Source organism: Ambystoma mexicanum, chromosome 4q (assembly GCF_040938575.1).
Source record: "Ambystoma mexicanum isolate Mex_15411 chromosome 4q, UKY_AmexF1_1, whole genome shotgun sequence".
Lineage (NCBI taxonomy): Eukaryota > Metazoa > Chordata > Amphibia > Caudata > Ambystomatidae > Ambystoma > Ambystoma mexicanum.
The window spans coordinates 1,300,244,802-1,300,272,593 of NC_090928.1; the positions used below are offsets into that span (position 1 = coordinate 1,300,244,802).

The following is a 27,792-nucleotide window of genomic DNA, read 5'->3' on the forward strand; positions in this document are numbered from 1 at the left end:
CATGAGGTAAAGGGGCCCTTCGCTGTCTCTTCTGGAATTGAATAGGTGGCAGGAGCTCCCAACTTCATGCGAAAGATCAGACTGCTGAGGCTTTTGAGATAGTGGCATGGGGGAGTACATTTTAGAGTTAGCAATGATTTTTTCCAAGATGCTTCGCACATGAAACAAAAGGGAAAGCTTATTCCTTATATTGTTGTATGTAAGCCATTGTGTTCTTTATTCGTAGGGTGATTTAGGTAGTCAGCCGACACGTGTTTCGACCTTGCAAGTCTTTATCAAGGCTAAGTTATTACAATGTTTTCAATTTGTGCTAAAATTGTGCTATAATGTGACAGTGTATACAGAGATAGTTTATGATTTGACATTGTACAAGAACTGTGTGGAGTACTTGTTATTTGATAATACTATGCTAGTTTTTGCGGCAGGGAAAAAGGGGAAAAAAGGAAAGGAGGAAAACATGGTTAATTTGTCCTGTTGTTACCTCGTTGAGTCAAGATGGACTACTGGATTGCTAGGCCTGACACGATAATCCGTTTATGTCCATTAACCGAGCAGTTTGGTGGTTCCCGAGGTTGGTTGAAGTGGATGCCTTACACTGCTGCTCCTGATAGGCTGTGATATGTTGGGCCCAGATTGGTATTGGCCTGGAAATAATTAAGGGGTGGAGTCAAGTCGGTGTCTCAAAAAACTGGATGCCAGCCCATGTGCGCTCGTTTCGCAGCTTGAAGTCTAGGGGCTGCTAGCATGCAGAGGTGCCCTGTCTTGAAGCGTGGTCTGATTTGCGTGGTCTGATTTTGGTGCTTAGTAAATACCTTGAGCCTAATGGTTTGACTTTGTCCTATGTCAGAGGTCTGATTTTAAGGCGGTGTACGCTGCGATTGGGCTCGTTACTTGGTTCACATGGTGCCATGATGGTGCGTTTGGTGCCTGTGTATGGTTGATGGGATCCATCTGCAGCACATTGCTTAATTCGGGAACTAAGGTCTATTAACCATTTTTAGTTGGCTTGTATTTACTACACTAAAAATGCATTGGTTTCCATATGGGATAATCCCGGGGCTAACAGAGAAATGGTTCCATCACTGGACAATCCCAGAGGTCTTGGGGCTGCAGAGCTACTACCGTGACACCTCCCCCAGCAACTAATTAAAAATGACATGGAACAAACTGAACCCTAATTTCACCCACCCCACACCAGACCAGACCTTGCATTGATCCTTCGCTCACAAGCCCACCGGCTGCCTTTCTTAAACCACGACAAGCATGTGCACGTATTTATGGCACACATATGGGTTCATGACTTTAAATTCTCTGGGGAATAAGCGATGGCTGCAATTAATGGCATCAACCCCACAGTGCACAAACCCACCGGCTGCTCTTTTAAATCCGTCCCAAGCACACTCATGCAATGATAGACCTTAGTTCTCGAATCAAGCAACGGGCTGCAAATTAATCCCATCAACCATACACAGGCACCAAACGCACCGTAATTGCACCCTGTGAACCAAGTAACAAGCCCAACCGCAGCGTACACAAGAGAATTATAAATCGTATTCTGTTGATTTTGTGCACATGACATGTCACTGCATCAAGAGGTGATTTATGCACATTTGGAGCTTAATCCAAGCACATTATTTAGCCACATGCAATAGCTGAGAAAGAGCACAGGGACGGGGAAAGCTCATACCCAATGAGCTTGCTTTGAACCTTTGTTCTCATGGATCTTCATGAAGTCAATGGGCAAACCATGTCCAGAGGCGTTCGCTTAAATTAAGCGTGTACATTAGCAGTTTCTTTTTTTAATTACTAAGCAATAAACTAAAAAGAAGAATTCAAAGGCCACATCAGCATCCGAAAGCACTTGGAGAATGGAAGAGACGTCTCTTAGCCATGCATTCCCGCCACAATAAGCATCTGGGAAGAAGCACCTTCATACCAACCTCCAGGAAGCTTCTGCTGGAACAATGATGGTGACCACATCCAGGGATTACTTGTCCTTGGAGAATTGTGGCCATTCCTTATAGCAATGGGAATGAACTGCAGCAGAAAGTCACGTTATCTTGGAACCCATTTCGCGTGTTTTGCGGATCAACGTCCACCAGGCCTTCTCATAGAGCGGTCAGACTCTCAGACATGGACTTCCTATCAACAAAACAAAAACCAAACATTACGACACTACCTTGTGTGTTAAGCATTATCATTGTTTGCAGTCAAGATGGACAACACTAAAGACACACTCTACAGCACAGTTTAAAGTTCATGTAACACAGCTGCAGGTCTAAGGTTGACTGAAGGACTCATTGCTCTCCATTGCTGAGGGTTAGAAGGAGGAAGACTAGATTCTTCCATTGTTATTACCGTTTTTATTCAAATAAGAAAATGCCTCGCTTTCCCTAAACTATGGGTTTCCCTAACAGAACTAAGTAAGGTGCTCGTCGTAAGTTGTGAAGTACAAAACATTATCTGTCCTCCGTCCAGTCTTACCTACTCGGACCCTCCCACTAGAACTAAACAGCTATGGGTCAGGACACCGACTCCCTTCTCCTGGGGTTTGCTTTCTCAGAAGATTTCCTTCAATATAGAATCTTCAGGTAGCTCAGGGTGACAATGCGCATCGTTGGTTGACTGACACAGAGGGTGCAGCGATGGTGGGGGGGGTTGCCTTCTAGAGGAATGGGGTGAAGGACTAGGATGGCAAGTCATTATGGTAAATAATCAGCACATACACCAACACTGCAGCGCTCTACCTTCAAACCTATCACAAGATCCAGGTGTGAGGAGTGTAAGGAAGGCATGGTATCAAAAGGTGAAGACAGACACAAGTGATCACAGTTCAAGGATGTTTATTGAACTTCAATGGGTTGGTTGAATGCCTATCTAATCCTAAACATAAGGATGGGAGCAAGCTACGACCATCAAATAATAATAACAGTCCTAGTGGAGGCTCTGTCAAAATAATAAACCTATTGCCCATCCTTACTTCTAAATACAAAATGTGTGGGACAACAATGTAGGTAAAAGGAAAGTGTTAAGGAAATAGGATGTCAGGATAGCTGAGCAGTTAGCTCCCCTTCCCCATGTGTTCAGCACGGGACAAGGCAGCAGGTTGGAGCTTCACACACACTCTGGATTCTTGGCCACAAGGACACGTTTAAAGCATAGGTATCAGCGCAGTCTGCCAAAGTCTCTCTCCCAGTGACAGTCGTTTATTGCAGAGGGCCTGACATAACAAACACCAAAGTTCCTTTCTTATCAGGATTTTCACATTCACATGTTCGCAATTGGTCTCCCTTGTTCGGGCTGGGACGACAGATCCCTCCGGTTTGGGCTGAGACCCCTTTAGCACAATGTTCACGATTAGTCTCCCTTGTTCAGCTCAGACCACGGATCCCTCCTGTTTGGGCTCAGACCCCTTTAGCACAATGTTCACGATTGGTCTCCCTTGTTCAGCTTAGACCACGGATCCCCCTTGTTCGGGCTCAGATCCCTTTGTATGAAAAACTGAAGACCTTGGTCTGGGCAATGGGTTTTGCTTAAACTGTTGAAGGACCACTTTGATTCACACCAATTCTTATTTTTTTACTTTCGTTTCTGCCACTTCTCGGCTGAATATCTTACAGAGACCTTCGATGGAGCACACTCACTCTGCCAGACTACTCTGTCACAAATATTGTATCTTCTTTGCTACAGTTCAAATATCCATCAGCGTTAGGCTGTCCTTGCGTCTTTCATCACAGGCGTTCAACAATATTTATCCTTGCTCTTTGCATACAATGTTGCTGCTTGCAACCTTGACTTCAAAATAGACCGGTCTTGCATCGGTTTCGACAACTCACTGGCTGTGTTGATCTTTCTTTGATCTTGGAGCCAAGGATGGTACCACTGCGGCTGCTGCTTCTCTCCTACTTGATCAGCCGTGCAGGAGGGCCCTGAGAATCGCTGACACACAATACAGGATTCTTCTGTCTGGTTTCTTGGCCTTATGCTCCGAAATCCTAAAGGTGTCTGTGAGAGTCTCAGCCATGAAGAGGGGCTCGGCGGGGAATACGGAGATCGGAACCCAATGTAACTTCAGAGAAGACGGGGGCAGTAAAGAAAGACAAGGAAACCCTCTGGTGGGGCATGGAAGAGGCCGGAACGGAATACCCAGTCATGGAAGAGGAGGAACCCACTTGGGAAAACCGTGATCTAAACGATATGGAACTCAGACCACGGACAGCCACAAACATGGGGAAAGTCGGAGAAGACAGCAAACTCGGAAGGGAAAGTCAGACTGAGGGGCGAGCTGTGAGCAATGACGGGCCTGGGGTTATAACACCGGACCGAGGGAACAAACAGCTCTCGGGGACGAGAGACGCCAAAAACCTCGTAGCAAAACGAGCGGGACGCCGCAACGTTAAATGGATGCGGGGAAAGGAGTGCAGCCCTTACGCATTGTCATTTGCATGCAAGTCGGAAAACAAGAACATGGGAAAAGGAGGCAACCTGTAAATACAATGGCTTACCCCTAACACCAACACACCGCGCCATAGAAAGCAGTCCCCTCGAGTCACCGGTACCGGTGGCATCATGGCAGTTATTGCTCCGGAAAAAAGGAGGAGGGGTTTGGGGGGCTTATCAAGCTTCCTCAGAAGAGGGAGCCCTACTTGCACTAGTGGAAGCACTGATTGGATGAGGGGACACCAGCCCCTATTTAAAGCAGAAAGAGATGATGGACTAAAGAGCACTTCTCCCTTCCTTTTCAGAAGAGAGACGGAGGCGAAGAGGAAGCTGCAGCGTTCCGTTCGGCATATGAGGACTAAATCCCGATTTGAGCCTTATCCTATACGAAAGTCTATGTTTGGTTGAATTTTGGACTACATTCTTGACAAGAGAGGTCCTGTGGGTTTTTTTTAACTTTATTTTTCTTAAGTCAATAAAAGACAACTTCTTATTTAAGAGCAAAAACATGTCCAGCGTGATCCTTCACACATGGAGGCCATTATAAAAGCAACTGATGGGCAACAACAGCTGCAGCAACTTATGCAGGTGCAATCACATCAAGCCCAGACGGACCGACAGGCGATGCAACAGGCCTTACAGTTACTTCTTCACCAATTTTGAAAGGAATTCACAATGGCCAGTGGAGAAGTGAGGCCACTTCATTGCTCCTTTATGGGCGGGTCCCATATAAGGGGCCTACCCGGCTGCTAATCCGGCAGGAGATGCAACCTATGCAGACATTAAGAAAACCATCTTAGAGAGGATAGGGGTTGTCGAAGAGGCCTATAGGGCCAGGCTCAGAGAAACCAAACTACGCAGCAGAGAAACCCCAAGACAACTGTACTATAGAATGCATGATCTATGTGGCAAGTGGCTTAAGAAATAATGGACAAGATCAAACTTGAACAGTTTGTGGAGGCCCTACCTGTGGCGATGCAAAGATGGGTCCACCAACATCACAGACCCACACTTGCTGAAGCAATTGATATAGCATCTGCCTTCCAAAAAGCGGGTACCAACCGGCTGTCAACCGTAGAACCAACTAAGCCGATATCAAGAGGTGCAGTGGCAGTGGAAATCAAACCCTCTCGCCCTGAGGCAAGAGGGTCAGGGTGGCCCAACCTCAACCGGCAACCTCAGTGTTTTGATTGTGGGGAATGTGGATATATAGCCCGCTTCTGTCCAAGGAAACCAAAACCGGAACCTATGGAAATCGGTTGTGCGCAAACCAGAGAATTCCGAAGAAGACGGGAGCCATATCTAGTGGAAGTCAGGGTGGACGGTACACCAAGACAAGGACTTCTCGACTCCGGAAGTAAGCAGACCACCATAAGACCTGGGTAGAAAGGGCAGGGGACCCTACAATACCTATCAAATGCGTACATGGGGACACCAAAGCCTATCCTTCAAAAGAGGTAGACCTAGAGGTAAATGGGGTTCATTCCAGGATGAGGGTCGCCATAAAGCCACACTTGCCGGCACTGGTACTCGTGGGAACTGATCTTCCTTCATTTGTGGAACATGTGTCTGACCATGATTGGTTCAGAACCGCTGCATATTCCCAAACCGACATTGAAACACTAACCACTGACAAACAGAAGAAAACACAGAGAGAGGTGAGACAAGAGAAAGGACAATGGGCTGAACGCAAAAAGTACATGGGAGTAATAGACTGGTTACCAGAAGTGCGGGCTGATATACCGCATAGCAATAGACTCCCAAAAGAGAAATATAGAACAATTGCTGGTCCCGAAAAGCTACAGACCCACTGTGTTAAGACTGGCACATGACGATTTGGTTCGGGGACATCTTGCCAAAGAGAAAACACTAGAGAAAGTCTTAAAACGATTCTTTTGGCCTGGAGTGTATAGAGAAGTGGCAAAGTACTGTGAGGAGAGCGTGGTTTGTCAGAAGACTAGTCCCCATAAACCCCAAAAAGCACCTCTGCAACCTATGCCGCTCCTAAAAGAACCCTTTTCCAGAATTGGTATGGATATGGTTGGCCCTCTGGAACCTAATAGCCATGGGCATCAATATATATTGGTCGGGGTGGACTATGCCACCCAGTACCAGGAGGCTTTTCCCATGAGAGGTACAAGTGCGACTCTGGTAGGATCGGGAGTAATGCATAAAGTATGCCAACAGTTAAGTATTAAACAAATACGGACTTCCATTTATCATCCACAGACGGATGGGTTAGTGGAGAGATACAATAAGATAATCAAAACGATGCTTAAAGGCATGGTCTAGTAAAACATTTTTATTGTCCCTACGGGTCGGCCATGTTTTTTTAAGCCTAAGTGGCTGGATTTTAGAAAACTTTCCTATGGACCATACCCGAGTTTTCGTCCATTAAACGCATGCGAAAACAGGCACCAGGGAGCCGCCATTTTGGGATAATTCTATCACTTGCCGCATCGCCCTGGCGGACCTGCTTCTGCGGCACTAAATCAATTCCCCCGCCCCTGAGCCTGTCATCAGCAGACTCGTACCGCCCATTTCCCAACGCCAAAGCACGTCTTGTGTCAACATTCGCTGCGCTTCAGCTAATGACGTGTCGCCATGGAAATGGCAGGACGCCTCTTTCCTCAATAAGTATAAACAGACTGTTTCACAACACACAGCAGCAGATTTTAGATTCCATTCCTCTCTCTGTGTTACTTAGAGTATTTTGTGACTCGTTTCTGTGCTCTGGTCAGCTACCATCGCCGCTTGTAGCCCGTGTGAACACCTGTACCATCTCGGTAAATTATTTTACTTTGTTTACCACACAATGGCTACAATAATGCCCTACATGTACGAGCCCGAGTATACCGAGGAGGAACTACTGGAAAGGGAAGCACGCGAAAACGATGGGGATTCGGACGGCAGTTGGCAGGACGAATCAACAGATGAAGAGCCTGGGCCTAGTCGCATGGACGGCGTCTCCACCTGGTGCACATGCAATCGGTGCAAGCTAATGCTAGCCGAGGAGGAGAACTGCTGCTGCCGAGAAAGCTCGGGCTGCCTGGCCTACATTTCGGAAGGCGAGCCACGACCGCAATGCATCACCGAGCTGCCAGACTTCAGGGCAGCTTGCCTCACACGGGCCGTGTTGAGAATAATGATGGTGCTTATGCACGAACTTCGCGCAACTGTTCGTCCTCGTAATCCGAGTAACGAGTAAGTATATTCTGCTTGTCATGCCACTCCTATTTCATGTTCTTCTACTATATCCAAAATTACATCTACATATCATTGTAACGCATGTAAGTCGTTCAATAGTGTGCATTGTCTAGATAGCATTTGTCCGTGCAGAATGCCATTAGTTACAAGAATTGTCATTGACAACAAACGTTTATTAAACTTATCTTGGTCATTTAAAAACAGTTTGTTTCATTCCTTTTCACAGGTGGTACAGGCTGGTGGCCTATCGTTCCTTTACATGGTGGCTCCACGGAATGCTTGGACACCGCGTTCGAAGAGTGATACCCGCCTGTGCCGTTCGTGCCATAAGAGAAACGTTCCCGAGTGACAGCGGTCAGTACAGGGGATTTTCTCTTGCTGTTTTGCTGCAACCTGACCTGTATAATCTTTAAAGTCTTGTATTTTTGTGTCATGAAAATAAGATAAAATATATGTGGTGTTTTATTTTGTAACAATGGTTGTTTCGATTTTTTTAAATGAATCAAGTGTGTCTCCATTCAAGGATGGACGTCAGACATCTCTGCTCCGAATGGGTGAAGGTCTGGTCACTGTGAAGCAGGGTGGTCACTATCTAAGCTAACATAAAATATTCTCGATAATGCATACACTAAATAACACTTGTTCAAAGTCTTTCAGTAGGTTATGTCTCTAAATAAGTCACACATATATCTATACTAACAATTAACATTGCATTATACAGGCCTTAGGTTAAGGGTCTTGACCACTGTAATACACTGGTTGAAGTGTGGGTCTGTGCTCACAAGAATCTCTGGTATGTGGCATTTGTTATTGATAAGCAACGATATACTGCAGTAGGGGTCTAATGTTAATTCGGCATCTGCTAGGTGGGAATCATGTCGTAGTCAGTGGTCTGGCACTTGAAGAGAATACCTTGCAGGTACACAGGGTCACAATGGCAGTAAGTTTCCACTGGCGAGGGTGTGTGGGCAAGGATACGTTTATGGAGATGAACGAGCGATGTGCTTAGTTCAGGCTGGTTCACATGCAGGACAGTGATCTCAGAGGAAGAGTCATGCTCAGTGGTCCCATCTACGCGATTGTGAACCAAAGTTATCACATAAGGGCAAGGGGTGAACCCACTACTGGAGGCACTTGGTCTGAGTTTCTACTGAGAAGTAAAGCATGAGAGGGGCCATCGAGAGGGGCCTGATGGCCCCTCGTTCCCACACACTTATCTGCACGCCCACCGGCCCATCCATCCAACCCCCCCCATCAAAGGCAGTTTGCACCCGTGGATGAGCGCTGGCATGTGGGGCTGTCTGGGGCGCGAACGGCCAAGGTGCCAAACAACATGTACACTTCAAAAGGTATCTTACGCCCAGGGTCCATCGTTCACATGGTCTCCTCAGACCCCGTGTCTCCAGGCAGGCCTCCCCCGAGGCAGGCCGCCCCCCTGCAATCCACATAAGTGTGTCTCCATTCAGCAGTCTTCCTGTGCCTTATCTGCACGCCCCAGGCCCATCCAGCCTACCCCCCTCTATCAAAGGCGGTTTGCACCAGTGGATGCGCGCTGTCAGGGGCGCGAAAGGCCAAGGTGCCAAACTACATGTACACTTCAAAAGGTATCCCACGCCAAGGGGCCATCGGTCACATGGCCTCCTCAGACCCCGTGTCTCCAGGCAGGCCTCCCCCGAGGCAGGCCGCCCCCCTGCAATCCACATAAGTGTGTCTCCATTCAGCAGTCTTCCTGTGCCTTATCTGCACGTCCCAGGCCCATCCAGCCCACCCCCTCTATCAAAGGCGGTTCGCGCCAGTGGATGCGCGCTGTCAGGGGCGCGAAAGGCCAAGGTGCCAAACAACATGTACACTTCAAAAGGTATCTTACGCCCAGGGGCCATCGTTCACATGGTCTCCTCAGACCCCGTGTCTCCAGGCAGGCCTCCCCTGCAATCCACATAAGTGTGTCTCCATTCAACAGTCTTCCTGTGCCTTATATGCACGCCCCAGGCCCATCCAGCCCACCCCCATCTATCAAAGGCGGTTTGCGCCAGTGGATGCGCGCTGTCAGGGGCGCGAAAGGCCAAGGTGCCAAACTTCATGTAAACTTCAAAAGGTATCCCACGCCAAGGGGCCATCGGTCACATGGCCTCCTCAGACCCCGTGTCTCCAGCCAGGCCTCCCCTTGAAGCAGGCCACCCCCCTAATACCACGACATACATACGTCATTCATTCACAAACACACCCCTGTTTCTAATACTTTATAAACCACTTGATATGTCTCATGAGAACATCTTTGTGCTTTGCAAGTCAACCCCTGAACGTGCTACCTGGCAACCACTGAGATCTACGCTAATCTACTCGTCGTCGTGCTATCCGTGAACTTCTGTGACCGCTTAGAGCAAACCCATCAGTGTGCTACCTGTGGCCACCCACCTATTCTCCTGCAACATACTGCTCTGCTTGCTGAATCCAACTGTTTGTTGGTCAAGGTAAGGCCATGTATCCTAGTCATATTTCGCAGATTTTTAAATTTCTATCTATTTGCGAGTAGAGTACACAATAGTGCTATGTTCATTGGTCTCATTGCTATTGACTTGAGTTTCCATTGCTATGCTATCAATAGATCTATTTATTTTCATCTTTGTCTATTGTCATCGAATTGCATCCTTCGGGGGTCCAGTCTATAATGTAAGCATGTTTCCTTCTCGTGCAAGACAGAACATCCAAGGGACGAGTCACATGTTCAGATTTTAGTCACATCATTTATACATTTCTGCAACTTATGCAAATACTTGGCCGCACATAATGAACTGGTATAGTTCCTGCGACCAAAACAAACCTTGCATTGATCATTGTATGATTCATTTACTTTTGTATCAAATCTTTATTCAAGAAGATTGTATAATGATGTCGATATTTACTTTTCAGATTTATCAACAATGCCTGCCTGTTCGATTAGCGGTTGCCCTTCGAAGACCCATGCGAAATCTGAAGGCACTACAATGCATGTATTCCCAAAAACTGTTGATCGAATAAGAGAATGGGTCAGACATTGCGGATATCCACTAGATGAGCTGGAAAGTAGAGTCCAACAAGTCTTACAGGACAAGAGGGGTGATCGATACCGCATCTGCAGCCGGCACTTTTCCTTGGCCATGTACACAACATCTTGGGTAACAAAGAAGAATAAACGGCGAACAACACGGAAATTGATCGAAAACGCTATTCCCACTCTATTCGTCCACATTGCGCCACTGGTGAGTCAAGTGTCCGGATTTAGCTTTAGGCCTTGCGGTAGTGTGTAGGTAGCCGAATGGATTAATTGATATTGTAGGTGTTCTATCCCTTGTAATAATTTCGATATTGATATGAGTGTATAGTTTTTTGAATAATGACATTTATCATATATTCTTTTTTGATTTCATAACCCACAAACGCAATGTATATATATATATGGGAACAGGGAACTGTGCTGTATTGAGCATTTTTCAAGTATTCTGTCGCCTTACATGGCTATTTTTAATATTGGCATTTCATTATCAATCATTAATTTACCTTTACAACTTCTTGACTATCCCTTGAATCTGAAGCAAGAACATTCTACATCCTTGACGTGGCGCAGTTATCAACCACTTCTAGCGCGTATCCGGTAATCTTACTAGGCTAATCCGCTACATACTTGTTTTATGCATGTCAAGTAATAGTTTTATTCTATCGTGTAATTATTTTACCGAATGTTTGGTTAGTGCTTTCCAATTGATATACACCTTAGTTATCGTCCACTGGTGTTTGTTTTCAGTTATAATTAGTGTTATCCATACTAATGCAAGTACTGTCTTTCAGGGAGATGCTGAAGCGTCCGCCACATCTACAACATTTCTAGATGTTCTTCACCAGCAGGAGGTATGGATACTGACAGCTCCATCGAGCGTCATCATCAGAGCTGGAATTCTTGTCGTTTGATTGTTCTACACAATGTTTAATTCGTGGTTAGCCGTTGATATGTAACTGTGCTGTCGACCCCAGGTGTGTGTTATGTTTTCACTATTGTAATCCTCACTAATGCAAGTACTATGTTTCAGGAAGTTGATGGAGCGTGAACCCCTGCACTTGATGCAGAGCCTGACATTCAAGTAATTCCAGGGGAAGTGGAAGCGGGACCATGCGTATACGAATCGGCGCAACAGCTTTCGGAATTGCGCACTACATTTGCAACATCCATGGATATTCTTCAGCAGCACGAGGTATGGATACTGACAGCTCCATCATGCGTGATCATATAACGTGATTCCATTTGGTATACTTTCTTCCCTATTAACGCAAGTGATGTGTTTCAGGGAGACGACGAAGCTTCCACTACAATCACAACATCCAATTTAGATGATGCAGCTGTAAATAAATCGGAGAAATAAGTCGATGAAATGTGATCATATTTAGATTTTCCTTGATTCTTTTAGACAATGCATCATTTGTGGTTATCTCTTTATATGTACCTGTGCGTTCGACCCCAAGTGTGTGTTATGTTTCCAATATTGAAAACCATACTAATGCAAGTACTGTGTTTCAGGGAGACGACGGAGCTTCCACTACAATCACAACATCACATTTTGATGATGCAGATGTAAAAGAATCAAAGAAATAAGTCGATGAAATCTGCATACTTATATTTTCCTTGATTGTTTTAGACAATGCATCATTTGTGGTTATCTCTTTATATGTACCTGTGCCGTCGACCCCAAGTGTGTGTTATGTTTCCAATATTGAAAACCATACTAATGCAAGTACTGTGTTTCAGGGAGATGCGGATGCCTCCTCTCCAATACAACCATTCATGGCAGTCCATGCAGAGCCAGAGGTATGGATACTGACAGCTCCATCGAAATAGATCATCACTGGTCGAATACTTGTCGTTTGATTGTTGCACACAATGGTTAAATCGTGTTTGGCTATTGAGATGTACCTGTGTATTCATCCTCACGTGTGTTTTATGCTAACAATATTTTGATACATAGTAATGAAAGTACTATGTTTCAGGGAGACGATGGAGCCTCATTCCGTGCTGTCTATGCGGATACAGAAAATATAGTCGTTGCAGCACAAGAGGAAGGGAGGACATGCGGAAACTAATCGGAGCTACAGCGTGCAGATGTTGAAGGTCGAGTCAAAAAAGTTGCAAAGAAAAAAAAACAAAAAAAGGTTAGTTTCAAACAGTTCATAATTTTAAAAAAATGTTTGTGCTGGGGACTATTTTATGTTTTTTTCCAGTCAATTGGACTACACTTTATCTTGTGTTTAAACTGAACATCCCTTTTCCCATCTCTCCTCCAGTTACCCGTGGGTGTCAGAACTATACATACACAGACAGTGAAGCGAATGAGAGATGTTGCTTGCCAGACCATGTACACTATGGAGGAACTATTAATTGAGGCGAGGCGTGTTCAGGCTCGAGATGCTCATGTCCAATGGCCAGAACATGAATTAACTGTGTTTGGAGAATACAGCAAAGTTGCATTGAACCATTGCTACACTGCGACCGCACCACCACAAGAAGATGTTATTGAATGTATTGAAGATAGCTCTGAAGTAGTTGCAGATCAATTCACACAATCTACACCTGCCAAAAATTTGCCACCCAAAAACCTGTCGACATTGTTGTGTTCTCCCATCAATGTTGAAGTAATAGATGTCGAAATGACAGAGAATTAACCAGCCGCAGCATCCATAGAAGCATCAGAACTTGATATCAGCGATATTACTTTCCAATGTGTTGAAATCTCCACAACGTCACAGGCCGAAACAACATTGACGCAGGATGACAGTCTAATGAAAGAGAGCAAATACATTGTATTCGACAGTTGTTTGATGGAAATTATAAGTATGCTGAAATGTGTGCATTCCATTAGAGGGAAAGTATGTGGGAAGCCATTGATTAATGTGACTCGTCAAATAAAAGGCAGTAACGTCAAAATAAATGCCGCCTGTAGATTAAATCATAGGTTCTCATGGTCTGCACAACCGATGCTGGGGAAACTGCCAGCAGGCAATCTACTGTGTGCAGCTGCATCACTTTTTAGTGGCTCCAGTTTTAGAAAGTTTGAGGCTTTCTTTCAGTTTGTGGGACTCCATTTCATTTCTAAAGCGCTGTACTACATATACCAACGTGATTATCTGTTTCCGGCCATTAGTGATGCTTGGAAAATTGAACAATTGTCTCTAGCAAGTACATTCGAAGGCAAACAATTCAGGCTAGCCGGCGATGGACAGTGCGACAGCCCTGGATTTTCTGCCAAGTACTGCACCTACCACTTTCAGGACATGGATAGTAAGAAAATTGTGAGTTCGGTGGTCGTGCAGGTAACACAATGTACATCGTCAGTGGCCATGGAGAAACTAGGATTTATAAAATCAGTGGAATATCTACAATCAAGGGGAATGCACATCGACCTCATAGCCACGGACAGACACGTTTCAATTGCCAAGACAATGAGAGAGCAGTTCCCACATATTAATCATCAATTTGACGTATGGCATCTTGCTAAATCAATCAGTAAGAAATTCTCGGCTGCAGGAAAAAAAAAGGTTTTGAAAGTATTTTGCAGTGGTCCCATTCTATCACCAACCATCTTTGGTGGAGCTCAAAAACTTGTGAAGGGTCAGTGGAAATACTACTTGAAAAATGGCGGTCACTGATGCACCACTGTACCAACGTTCACCGCTGGACAGCAAATCAACATTTCCACCAATGTGAACATGGCCCTTTGTCCCCAGAGGAGGCACGGGAGAAGAAGTGGTTGATTCCAACTTCACCGACACACAAAGCCATTGAGAAGATTGTTTTTGACAAAACTCTATCAAGAGATTTGAGAGGACTGACAGAATTCTGTCACACAGGAGATTTGGAGGTGTTCCACAATATGTGCCTAAAGTACAGGCCAAAGTGCTTGCATTTTAGCTTTCGGGGCATGAAACATCGCACTCTACTAGCGGTCTTGGCCCATAACAGCAATGTCGGATGTGCACAATCTAGGACTAGGGGTAAAGTAAGGATGCCTCGCTACACTAAGGTGTTTTCAAAACGAAGTAAGCAATGGGTGATCAAACCAATCTATGATGAAATGCAGTTCGACTTTGTGAAAGGCCTTATTGTTGCTGTGTTAGAGAAGCACAGATATGGAATTTTGGACGTTTCTGTGCAGAGCAGTGATCCATTGCCACCGAACATTGCGACTGTGCCATGCCCACCCGAAGCACAGCTGGTTGTGAAGTACAAATCCCCGTTTAAATAATTGCAATACGATTGTCTTTTTGTAAATAAATGTTATTGTACAGTGTACCTGTAACCCTAACCCCTACCTTCACCATCATGGGTGGCTAACAAGCTGGGTGTCATCTTTGAATTCTCTCTATTCACCTCATATATGTGTATGTATATATTTTTCTCATGTCTCATCTCATGTAAATGTAAATGCTGCGCACTGTTGCACACTGTTAACGGAGGGGAGGCTTGCGTATTGCAAATAATAAAACAAACAAACAAACAATAAATCTCACTTTTAACTCAACTCCTGTGGTACTTTAGACTTGGTACACAGATGCCTTTACTACGTGATGTTGCAAATAAAGTTTGCGAAGGACAGCGGCTTTGATTTTCAGCTCGCGCCCAGATGAGGCCCGCAAGTCGCACTGGAAGTATAAGGGTCTATTGTTTTTTGACCTTGAGACAGGGACCATGCCGAAAGAACTACATTTGAAGGGGGTGCGCAATAACGTAAGAGACGATAAGGCAGAAAATTCAGAAACTAGACCGAGTTTCATTTTAGTTCAGTATACGAAAAATCGTTGTCAAGAGCACGGTCCGTTTTACAGACTGCATTACGAAGAGACACAATGGAAATTTCAAATATAATGTAGTAAATCTATATCTTTACACGCTTTTATACCGGAATGAAGATTTAATGAATGGGTGCATGAATGAATGAATGAATGAAGAGCAAGGAAAATGTGTTCGTAGTGGGCACATGGGCATGCAGGTCCACTGGTCTCACCGATCTCGATCCTTGGCCCAGCCACTTTTCCCTGCACTGCCTACCTGCACTACGGGACTGTCTCTGTATCCTTCAGCCCCTTCTCCCGGCATTTACCTTTCACTTGCCACCAGCTGGCCCTATTATTTAATTTGTATTCAACTAACCATGTACAGCACTTTTACACCCCCTCTCCCCTTCCCCATGCGCGATCAGAAAGACACCTGGCCTATTAGGATCGTTGTCTGTCTGCCCTTGTTCCCCACCTGCCTCGTCGCGCCTTGAAACACTTGAGTATAGGCGCGTTACAAATGCCATATCATATCATTCCTCACGCATGTAGACTAACTGTCGTTTATCATTGTGTGTTGGCCTCGATTTATTTCGTTACTTTTCGCATTGATTTTAGAGCCGAACATACTCCATTGAACTATCCTTGCAAGCAAATATTTTCTGATCGGCTGTGATAAATAAAATGAGTAATATTAATGAAGATCGGCTGGTGAGACTAATTATAGTTTTTTTGTTTTCATAACAGGTATTTGCTCCCCTTCTGCTACTGCCATCGGTTTGAGACACCAGCAGACGGTTTCTTCGTGAGACACCTGCAGCTTCGTGTGAACAACTGGAGCACACTGACAATTTTATGGGACGATCGCCAAGGGCCCACATGCCCTTACGCTGTACTAGTGGCTAGAAGCAACATATCAACCTTTACGATGGATACGTGCCTAGTTGATGGAACAGCCTTGCGGTTCACCGTGCTTCCAAAGTGCTTCTTTTAACGAAAAGCAACACCCTGTGTACCATTGCGGATACAGATAAAAGAAAATAAATGGCTTTCCGAGTTCATATGGAAATTGCTGAATATTCTCTAAACATTTAATGTCAAATAAATGTACTTTACCAAATGTACCGTGTTGCTGTTTGATTTTAAAGTACAGTTTCATATTCCGAATTGTGGCACGCTGTGTTGTGAGTTGGTCTGTGTTGGTTTCCGGGTTCTGTGTGAAGTCACGTAGAAGACGACTGGGCACGTTTGCCTACGCAGCACAGTAACGTCACGGAGAGAGGGGGGAATATGAATGTTTGGATAATGTCAGGCACAGGGGCGGGGGAATTGATTTAGTGTCGCAGAAGCAGGTCAGCCAGGGCGATGCGGCAAGTGATAGGATTATCACAAAATGGCGGCGCCCTGGTGCCTGTTTTCGTGTGCGTTTAATGGACGAAAACTCGGGTAAGGTCCATAGGAAAGTTTTCTAAAATTGAGCCACTTAGGCTTAAAAAAACATGGCCGACCCGTAGGGACAATAAAATGTTTTACTAGACTACGCCTTTAAAAGGGTCATAGAACCATCTGGGAAAAATTGGGACCGAGTGTTGCCTTGGGTCTTGATGGTGTTGAGGGACACTCCACAGTCGTCCACAGGGTTTTCTCCGTTCAAGTTGTTGTTTGGACATAGACCCAAGACCATACTCGTTATAGCAAAAACCGAGTGGGAGGATCAGGAGGAAGAGACCCACCTCACAGGTTATGTAATGGACTTGAAGGCACATCTGACCAACCTTCGGGAAATGGCACGACAAAACCTAGGAAGAGCACAGTCCGGTCAGGAAAAATATAACAGGAAGGCCAGAGCAAGAATATTGAAAGTGGGGGATAAAGTACTGGTCCTGTTGCCCACCACCCACAATAAGATGTTGGCCCAATGGTGGGGCCCATATAAAATCACAGCCGGGTTAGGCCCTGTAAACTATGTAGTGGATCAACCAGATAGAAAAGAGAAAGCCCAGAACTACCATATTAACCTCCTGAAGGAGTGGAGGGAAGCCAAAGCAGATGAACGAAGCATAAACCATCTACAACTGGAAGAAGCAAATACTGCATTTAATGTGGTGCAGTGGGGGGAGCAACTCAGTCCCAACGAAAGAAAGGAACTAGAGGTAAACTCCAATCCCTGGCGAGTGTGTTTTCTTGTTTTCCTGGAAGGACGACCCTGATGGAATATGAGATCAAGACTGATCCAACCCGAACAGTACGGATTCGACCATTCAGACTGCCAGAATCAAAAAGATCGGCCATACAAAACGAGGTGGAAGAGAAGTTACGCCTAGGAGTCATTGAGCCCTCAACTAGTCACTGGTCATCACCCATAGTACTAGTTCCCAAACCAGACAGATCCACCAGGTTCTGTATGGATTATAGAAGGTTAAATGCCATATCGACTTTTCAAACCTACCCAATGCCACAGAACGATGAACTCATAGAACAACTGGGCACCGCACAATATATCAGTACCATTGATCCAAGGGGTATTGGCAGATACCTTTAAGACAGGAAGATAAGCTGAAAACTGCATTTGTTACCCCATCAGGCCTATACCAATTCACTGTGTTACCTTTTGGATTACACGAGGCGCCAGCGACTTTCCTTGAAGAATAAAGTCTTGGCTCCACACACCAATTATAGTTCAGCATATCTGGATGATACCGTTGTTTTCAGCCGATCGTGGAATGAACATTTGAATCACCTTAAAAATGTAATCACAGCACTTAAGGAGGCCGGACTACATATCAACCCAAAGAAAACCATATTAGCAGCGAAAGAGACAAAATATTTGGGTTATCAAGTGGGAACAGGTGTCATAAAACCACAAGTGGACAAAGTGGAAGCAATCATGCGGTTATCCATGCCAAGCAACAGAAAACAAATACGTGCATTTTTAGGATTCATTGGATACTACTGAAGGTTCATACTGTTATTCTCAAGCATTGCCAGTCCCCTAACAGAATCCCTTAAATCAACCTATAAGGGAGATGTCTTACAAGATCCCTCTGCCTTGGCAGCCTTCCATACTCTAAAAAACCACGTATCAAGTCTTCCGGCTTTGAAGTGCCCGTACTTTGGGAAACCAATCTTTGTGCAAATGGATGCATCAGGCACCGGTCTAGGTGCAGTACTTTCACAAGGCGAGGAAGAAGATCTATACCCAGTGGCGTTTATTAGCCGAAAACTTCTGCCACACAAGCTCTCATATTCAACATTGGAAAAAGAGTGTCTGGCCATAAAATGGGCGATTGAAACCCTCAGGTATTACTTACTGGGAAGACCCTTCACGGTTTTCACCAATCACGCTCCCCTTCAGTGGTTGGCGGTGCACAAGGACTCCAACCAGAGAGTTTTAAGGTAGTCCCTGACACTACATGCGAGCTGCTTCAAGACCATACATAAACCTGCTTCATTCCAAGTCGTACCTGACTATCTATCAAAGAGCAAGGATCGGCCCGCACAGCACAATTCCTCGGGTGGTGTGTGTGAGAGTCTCAGCCATGAAGAGGGGCTCAGCGGGCAATACGGAGATCGGAAACCCAATATAACTTCAGAGAAGATGGGGGCAGTAAAGAAAGACAAGGAAACCCTCTGGTGGGGCATGAAAGAAGCCGGAACGGAATACCCAGTCATCGAGGAGGAGGCGGAGGAACCCACTTGGGGAAACCGTGATCTAAACGATAAGGAACTCAGACCACGGACAGCCACAAACATGGAGAAAGTCGGAGAAGACAGCAAACTCGGAAGGGAATGCCAGACTGAGGGGCAAGCTGCAAGCAATGTTGGGCCGGGGGTTATAACACTGGTCCAATGGAACAAAGAGCTCTCGGGGACGAGAGACGCCGAAAACCTCGAAAACGAGCGGCACGCCGCAAGGTTAAATGGATACAAGGAAAGGAGTGCAGCCCTTACGCATTGTCATTTGCATGTAAGTCGGAAAACAAGTTGAAAACAAGAACATGGGAAAAGGAGGCAACCTGTAAATACAATGGCTTACCCCTAACACCAACACACCACGCCATAGAAAGCAGTCCCCTCGAGTCACCCGTGCCGGTTCCATCATGGCAGAAAGAGATGATGGACTAACGAATACTTCTCCCTTCCTTTTCAGAAGAGAGACAGAGGCGAAGAGGAAGCTGCAGCGTTCCGTTGGGCATATGAGGACTAAATCCCGATTTGTGCCTTATCCTATAAGAAAGCCTATGTTTGGCTGAATTTTGGACAAGTGAGGTCCTGTGGTTTTTTTTTATTTTATTTTTCTTAAGTCAATAAAAGACTTCTTCTTATTTAAGAGCAAAAACCTGACCAGCATGATCCTTTACAGTGTCTAGAAAGTAACGGCTTTCTGCCGGAAAGGTCAAGAGCATCTCCCTCCTTGTGCACCCTTTGTGGTTTGCCGTCTTTCTTCCCTCGTTCAGCTGCTGTCTCAAAACTGCTGTTCCTTCGTGTGCTTTACCTCGCTCAGAGTGTGCTATCGTGCTCCGCCTTTTATCCTTGTGGGAAGTTTATTGGAAGTCAGGTGTAAATAATTACCATCAATTGCCTGACCTTGCCTGACCATAGTAGTGGGACATGTCAGGTACACGGCTTGGTGTGAGTGTTTCCTGCCAGAGCAGGCTGTCCGTATTAAGGTGTTCGTGCAGTAAGGGGGGGGTAGAGTTTCCATATATCCTACTAGGTAGGATGGGGTAAAGTTGTTGCAGGGAAGAGAGGGATACCACGTCTCACCAACAGGTGTCCCAATCCCCGAAGACCCCTCACCCAGGTGATCCTCTCACACTGGTCCACCCCCAGGGAAACCTGACCCTGGGGCTAGCGGGTGAGACACCTTCTGGTTTCTCACGGGAGGCAGATGGCTATTCTACTACAATGCTTAGTGTTAGGTTATTACATATTTCTCTGGACTGGTGTTGCATTGCCAGTTCTTCTTAACATTGGTATTAACATTCCTTTGTGTCCGCCAGCACACGCGTGCTAGGTTTCTACTTGTATGTTTTCTCTGTTTCCAAGGGAGCCTCTGGAGATTCCAGGTTCAACCCTTGATTATAAAGGATGCTCTGTGATCGTTCCAAAAAGACTGTTAGTGGAGCCGTGGAGCAGGAGGGTCTCTCTAATTCAATATAATAAATACTTATAAACTCATCTTTTGTCCGGAGTGATGAAGCCCTAACAGTTTGTCGAGGAGTCTTGTTGAAACCCCTGAGGCCTTCATGCCTGTTGCACCGGATATTGAATTGCCTGGATTTCGTGACTGCGTCCCACGATACCGACTGGTGAGCGGCCACCTAGGTTTCCAGAGCACTCTCAATTCTGTGTCGGAGCGGTTCGTCTCTGTTCCTCCGGCTTGCGGTCCGGTGGAGAGCCATTGCTTACTGGACAGGTTGCACCTTTTGGAGAGAGTGTGCTTGGTCTCTGGCCTGTGCCCCGCCCCGGCGGAGATAAGCATCTCTAGTCTGAGGAAGGGATCTCTTGGCGTCTGACATTGTATGCCGCATCTGGCCACCTCTACCCTCCTGATATGGCAGAAACCGTTTGTTTTGTTAATCGCTCCTCACTTTCAGCCAAAGATGAAGTAAAGTGACAGAATACCTTTGTCTGCTACTTGTGGTTTGTTTGGTTCAAGGAAAGTCTGGTTGCTTCCATCATTGATCTTGAATCTCCAAAACACAAGCAAGAAATGTTGTGTTTTCTAGGGGTAGTAGAATACTACTCCAAGGGCCTGATACACAGAGCGGTTTCCAATGGGGTTGCGCTATTAAAAAAAGCACTTCTGAGAATCGGGCTTCAAGGTTTTTGGACTTTTTTTTGATGGGTACAAAAACAGAGGCAGTGCTTTAAATGGGATAAGAAATCGAGGGAGCTCTTAATGGGTCATGATGCAATATTTGGGGGCGAGGCCTTAAAAGGGTCTTGCGCAGCCTGTAATTCCAAGTAGCTAATACAGCTTTAAAGGAGGAGTGGCCTTTGAATTAAAGGAAAGCCCTAACAGAGCCAATCAAGTTTACATATGTGCGATGAAAGGGCAAAGATTCTGGTTTAAAAGATGTATTTACATATGGTTAATGTGTGTAAAACCTTTGAGCAATATAAATATTTTGAAATATGAAACAGAACATCAAATCAAAGGGGTCAGTAAACCATGCAATCCCACAGTTCTTCTGGAAGAAATCCATTAATCATACAAACTAATTCAGGGCATTCTAATGATAACACTTTCATACGTATGACAAAGAAATCAAACAATGTATTCTCTTATAATTTCCCTTTCCTGTTCTAAAAGTATCTAATTTTAAATTTCTTTAACAGATGTTGTGATTCTAAACATTACTGGAGGGGACATCTACTGACAATCAGTATTGCCAGTCATATTTTTAAAGAAAGTTGGTAAGGGAGATCAGTTCAGAGAGCCTTGGCAGAGCCCGTGCTGAAGGGCAATATTTGGAGACTGCCAGGGCTGAGCCATGGCCAGCTCTGGGCCCCAAAGCACAGAATAAAACAATGTGCCCAAAAGATGCTAAGTTTGAATGGACCGAGGCGTGTGAAGAAGAATTTGTAGTGATCAAGAATGGCATCTCACCCATTTTAGCCTGTTTTGACGCTTACGAAAGAGACTTTCATCATGACAGATGCAAGTGTGACAGAGTTAGGCGCCGATGTTCTTCAAGAAGACAGCAGAGGTCAGAGAATTGCTGCTTTTGCATCTAGGGTGCTCAAAGGTGCTGAGCACAGATATTCGGTTATAGAAAAGGAAGCCTTTTGTTTTCTAAGGACCATCAACAAATTTAGAGCATTTTCCCCTCCACCCTTAAGCACTCCTCTTGTGCCGCCCCTTCTAAAGAAGCACTTAGCCGATCCTTCCTCTCCGGCTAACTATCGCCCGATCTACATCACTCCTTTCCTGGGCAAACTCTTGGAAAAGCTGGCCATCTCCCGGCTTAATCTACATACTGAAACTGTTGGTTCACGAGTCTGCCTTCAGAGCTGCCAGAAGCATGGAAACTGCTCTCCTGAACGCCCGTGAACACTTTCTCTCCAATCTTGATTCTAATCTCCCTTCTGTCCTCCTTCCCCTCGATCTATTCTCTGCTTTTGACATGGTCACCCATGCCATCCTGCTCAATCGCCTCTGCAACAACCTTGGTACTACTGATCAGGCCCTGGCCTGGTTGACCTCCTTTGTCACCGACCGATCCTTTCAGGTGCAACTGGGGTCTTTCCTCTCTTCCATCTCTCTCTCGACTTGTGGTGTTCCCCAGGGGTCTAACCTTTCTCCCTGGCTCTTCAACCACTACCTGGCACCTCTTACCCACTGCATCGCTACTTTCTGCTCCAATTTTCAATGTTATGCAGATGACACTCAGTTCTCTTTCAGGCTGCCCTAAGCCACCTCTGCATCTTCTCTCATACCAGACTGTCTGGCCGCAATTCAGGAATGGTGTGCCGCCAATAGTCTCTGCCTTAATGCCAGTAAGACGGAAATCCTCCTCATTGGGACACCTGCTTCCTCCTCCTTCACTCTCTCTGGTCACCCACTCTGGGCCCACCTCCTGCTCCTTCCCGTGAGGCTACGAATCTTGGTGTCCTCTTTGACTCCACCCTCTCCTTCTCTCCTCACATCTCTGATGTCTCCAAGAAATCAAACTATCAGCTGCACCTCCTCAGAGGTATTCTTCCATTTCTCACTTTCCCACAAAGACGCACTGTCTCCAGAGCTCTGGTTCTCACTAGGCTAGACTATTGCAACAGTTACTTTCTCTTCCTGCCTCTACACTTCGACCTTTACAACTTATCCAGAACAGGACTGCAAGACCAGTCCTTGGCCTCAAGCCCATGGATCGGATCTCTCCAGCGGCTCCCTGTGGCTGCAAGGATCAGGTTCAAGAGCCTCTGCATCGTCCACAAGGCTTTCTGGGAACTGGAATTGATCTACCTCCAACTTTCTCTTTCAAAACATCTTCCTTCTCGAGCTCTACGCTCATCCATCGCCAATGTCTGAGGATCAAATGCTTCTCCAAGCAGAGAGTTGGGGGCAGATCTATCTCTTTGGCTGGGGTCTCCATCTGGAACAGCCTCCCTGCCTCTCTCAAACTTGAGCAGAACCACCTCTGGTTCCGGAATAAACTCAAGACCTTCCTTTTTGCTTCCGCTTTGTCTCTTCCTCTCCTCTGCTGATGCATGCTGATGCATCTGACTGCTCCGCGCCCTGGTCAGCTGATCACCCTCTGAACTCAGGCCCAGGCTCCTGCATGTCCAGTTGCCCTCGCATTTTTTCTGGGCTCCCCAGCACTTGCTGGTCTGTATCTGCAACCCTACAGTCCCTTCTCTCTGCACTTATGAGCCACCCACTGAGTGCACTTGTGAGTCAACTGCACTTCCCCCTTCCCCTCCCCCCTGGTACTTCATCCCTTCCCTCTTCCCCGCACTTGCATGTTCTGATTGACAGAAGGCCTTGTAAGATCGTTATTTTGTCCTTTGTTTGTTCCCCCTCCTTGTCTTGTCGCACCTAGAGCCACTTGTATACAGGCTCGTTATGAATGCCATATCGTTTCAGGAGGTTCACAATTTTGAGTGATCATAATCCTTTGGTGTCTGTTTTGACTTCTAAAGGACTTGATGGAAGATCAAGCAGAGTTGCTAATTGGGTCACTTTGCTTCAGGGGCATGACCTTTCAGTGGTGCTTTTAGCTGGTAAAGAAAATGTAATAGCAGAATACCTGTCTCACAAAGGGTTAAATGCTGCCCGAGTAGAAGAAGAATCCCGTCATGAGGTGTTTGGGGTTTGCGATGACTCAATTTCTCAAAGTGACTGTGAGGCAGCCAGCAGGGGAGACCGAGTTGTGCAGCCATTTTCAAAAGAAAGGATTCCACTCAACGCATGTAGTTCCACCACCCCAGTTCAGACAGTGCCTGTAGCATCTTCCAATTGGACGGAATGCATTTCGGGGCAACTGCAAATAACAGATCAAACAAAATGTATGTGGATTTTCATATCAATGAGACATCTTCCTGACCTGGAACAACGCCAGGACTTTTTGCTGAACTGGTAGATTATTTTTCCCAATACCTCAGTGAGTGGGAACCTTTTTCCACAATCACACATTCCTTTACTCTTTATGGGTGTCATTTTAAGACTCTCCATAGTGCCTTTTTCATATTATCCACTTTAACAACTTTTGGCTCTTTACTATGGTTGCTGGGTTGCCCTGGGGGCTCCCCTTTTAACTTTCTCTGGCTAATCCTGTGAGTACAACAGTTCCCAAGGGTAGAAAGGATCTTTTGATCCCTTTCACATTTTATTATTAGGTGAGACCAGCACCCCCCTCCCCAACTTTATGTGGAGTGCTGCGTAAAATACAATGTATGCCTTTTCTCATTGTAACTGTAGCATTTCTGTTACAGGGATAGGCTTACCTTTAATGGCTGGTGTAGTGAACCTAATTCAGTGCACCTTTATACCACAGCCTGTTTCTACAGATCAGTTAAAGCATCTATGGGTGCTCATTTTACCAAAATGGCCCCCCATGTTCTTCTTTTGCCATTTTAGCATTCCTTGTCCTTCCTTCCCCCGACCTCCAGGGTGGGAAAATCCTTTGTGTCAATGTGTTCTTTGGCGGGAGACCTTGGTCAAGCCTGCTCCGGCTCCAGCGTGTCTGTGAAGGCAAGAAGCGATGGTAGAGTCCAAACCTTTGCAGCCCTTTGTCTTCCAGGATGACTGTGAGAATCCAGTTCAAACTGAGAGGCTGGCTGTCCTGAAAGGACTGCCAATTCCCCACGTGTGAATGTTGCAAGGCTGTTTGATTGGCTGGGTTCCTGCATAAAAGTCTGATCCTGGAAGCTGATTGGCTGGGTTCCTGCATAAAAGTCTGACCCTGGAAGCTGATTGGCTGGGTTCCTGCATAAAAGTCTGATCCTGGAAGCTGTAGAGGTAGTCGATCACTGGAACCAAATCCGAAGAGGAAGATGAAGAAACCACAGCTGAGACGATTTCCAGAAACCAGAGAGCCTGCTCTGTAACCAGAGCCTGCTGTAACCCTTCCTTCCAATCGACCTGGGAGTCCCAATTACGAAGAGTCCTACCCAAAGGCTGGCGAGATCCACTAGTCCCAAGAAGCCCTGCCTTTTGAGTCATCCCACATTGTGGTGTGACCTTGCGGGCCGCAATACCTTGGGACCTCGAGCCATTGGGCGGTGCAGCCTTCCATATCCAGAATCTAGCTGAAACTCTGTGGGCATCCTGCTGGACCTCCAGAGACGTGAATCGAGTCCAAAACAAAGTCCCCTCACCAGTGTGCTGGACCTTGCAAATGACGAGAATCCGACCAGCGATGTTCAGTCTTCTTCTGGCCGCTGAAAAGGGTGCCAAAACCACAGAGCCCCATCCAGCCACGAGGAAACTCTTGCGTGGAGCCTTCTCACGGGATCCTTGCTGCAAAAGTCCTGTGTCCCGTCTTCTTGACAAGGGAATGCATCGACCAGGTTTTTGGCAGCAGATCCTTAAGTCTTTCTGCAGCAACCCTTCTTCTGTACTCAGGTACTGTGTTGGCTGGGGTATTTTACCTATCTTAATCCTTTCTGATTGCTGTATAGCTTTGTGGTCTTTTCTGTGATTGGGAGGCCACTCATCCAGTTCACACACGCCCGCTGCAGAATCCTCCTAGGATGTCTTCTTTGAAGTCCCTGGGCCCTCAACTAAAGTGAAATACTTACTTATTTGAACAGTCTTCCTCTGGAAATCTGACTTTGCTTGCAATTGAACCCTATCTCACCCTGCCTACAGCTGGCACCTTCACCACAAGGGATCTCTCTTCTGCCTCTGAGTGAACTCATGCTATAGAAAAAGGGAAGGACTGGATAAGAAAATGGTTCTGCCTTGAAAAGAATAACAAGTGTTCAAAAGTAACTTACTTGTACAAGAAATGAAGAGTTACAAATGTTCTTACATACCTTGAATGTATGTACCACTATTCTGAAAAGTATATATAAGATTAATTTACCCACCTATGAATTGATTGTGCCTCTTCCCAAAAAGTAATGCTGTTGGTTTCACTTTACTATTCCTGGTAGGATAAATGTATAATAAGAAGAATAAGTCTGCCTTAGGTTATGCTTAACTTTAAGTTGCTGATAGCTCCTTTACAAAGTATATAGGTTTTACTTACTTTCTGTTAGCTGGGTGCCAATGCAAAACAAGTTAGAGTTATTAACGTACCTCAATCTGTGTTGCACTGATCTGAAAAGCAACTAATAGTATATTACAATAGATGTGTGCCATTCTTGAAAAGTGTTCCTTTAGGTGCAGCGGACCTTGGTCTGCATGGTGCATCCGGAATTAGAGTAAATCGTTTTTGCTTATCTTAGACTGTGTTCCACTGAGCTAAAAAGCAACTGTAATTGTATACCATGCCAAAAAGGTCTTAACACACAGTTCTACTAGGTGAGTATCACAAAAGTAGTAGAGGTATATACTGTTCCTTAAATCTGTGTTCCACCATTCAGAAACATATATTTGCAAGTTGGTTTACTATGTGATTTCCTTGTTTAGTATCACTGTATAACTTACAGGGTCTACTACCCTTGAATTACTATAAAGTAATCTGAAAGTAACTTATGGTTTTACTCCCCATGAATAGGTGTGGCCTATATTTTTACAATACATAGGGCCTCATTACACGGTAGGCGGTAAGGGTTTACCGGTAACGGTATTTTACCAATACCGGTAAACCCTTACCGCCTTACTACGAGGTCCCTTTGCGGGTTGGAGAATTTAATGCCTGCTTTTTGCAGGCGTTAAAAACCAACCCGCAAAGGGACCAGGGAGCTAATTACGGTACCGCAATTTGCGGTGCCGTAATTAGCACCTTCCCATTCCCATTCTGCCCTATGGGGCAAAAATGGGAATGGGGAAGGAAAATGGGGGAAGGGGGAATTACCGCCCCACCAACCTTGGAATAGGGCGGTAATTCCCCTTTCCACCAAGGCGGTGCTGGTATTTTACCAGCATAGCACCTTGGTCCACCACCATCCGTGTAATGAGGCCCATAGTGTTTCAGTGTTTCTTTGGACCATAGGTGTATTACAATGTATTTGTACTGATTGTACAGTCGTCTCTCACTCCTAAGATAAGCCTGGCTGTTCTGTCTACACTACCATATACGCAGGTGGTACAGCCTTATACTAAGAGTGGAGTCTTGTACTTTCTTTGTTGAAGGCTACTCATTTGAATGGTACTTTCTCGGCTGCTGGCTTTTCCGGCGAACACGGACTGGAGCTGCATACGGCCCAATCAGAGTTTGTGTGCGGGATGGGGGG

The 27,792-nt window shown here is 45.7% G+C and overlaps 1 protein-coding gene across 1 annotated transcript in view; it reads right to left on the reverse strand.

The window, feature by feature from the left end:
• LOC138467391 (zinc finger protein 850-like) overlaps positions 1–27,792 on the reverse strand; it is a 333,056-nt gene that overhangs the window by 294,871 nt on the left and 10,393 nt on the right. Inside the window, exon 2 of the mRNA XM_069607344.1 lies at positions 1,941–2,142. The gene's annotated coding sequence lies outside the window, so the exon portion shown is untranslated. The remainder of the gene's footprint in view (positions 1–1,940; positions 2,143–27,792) is intronic.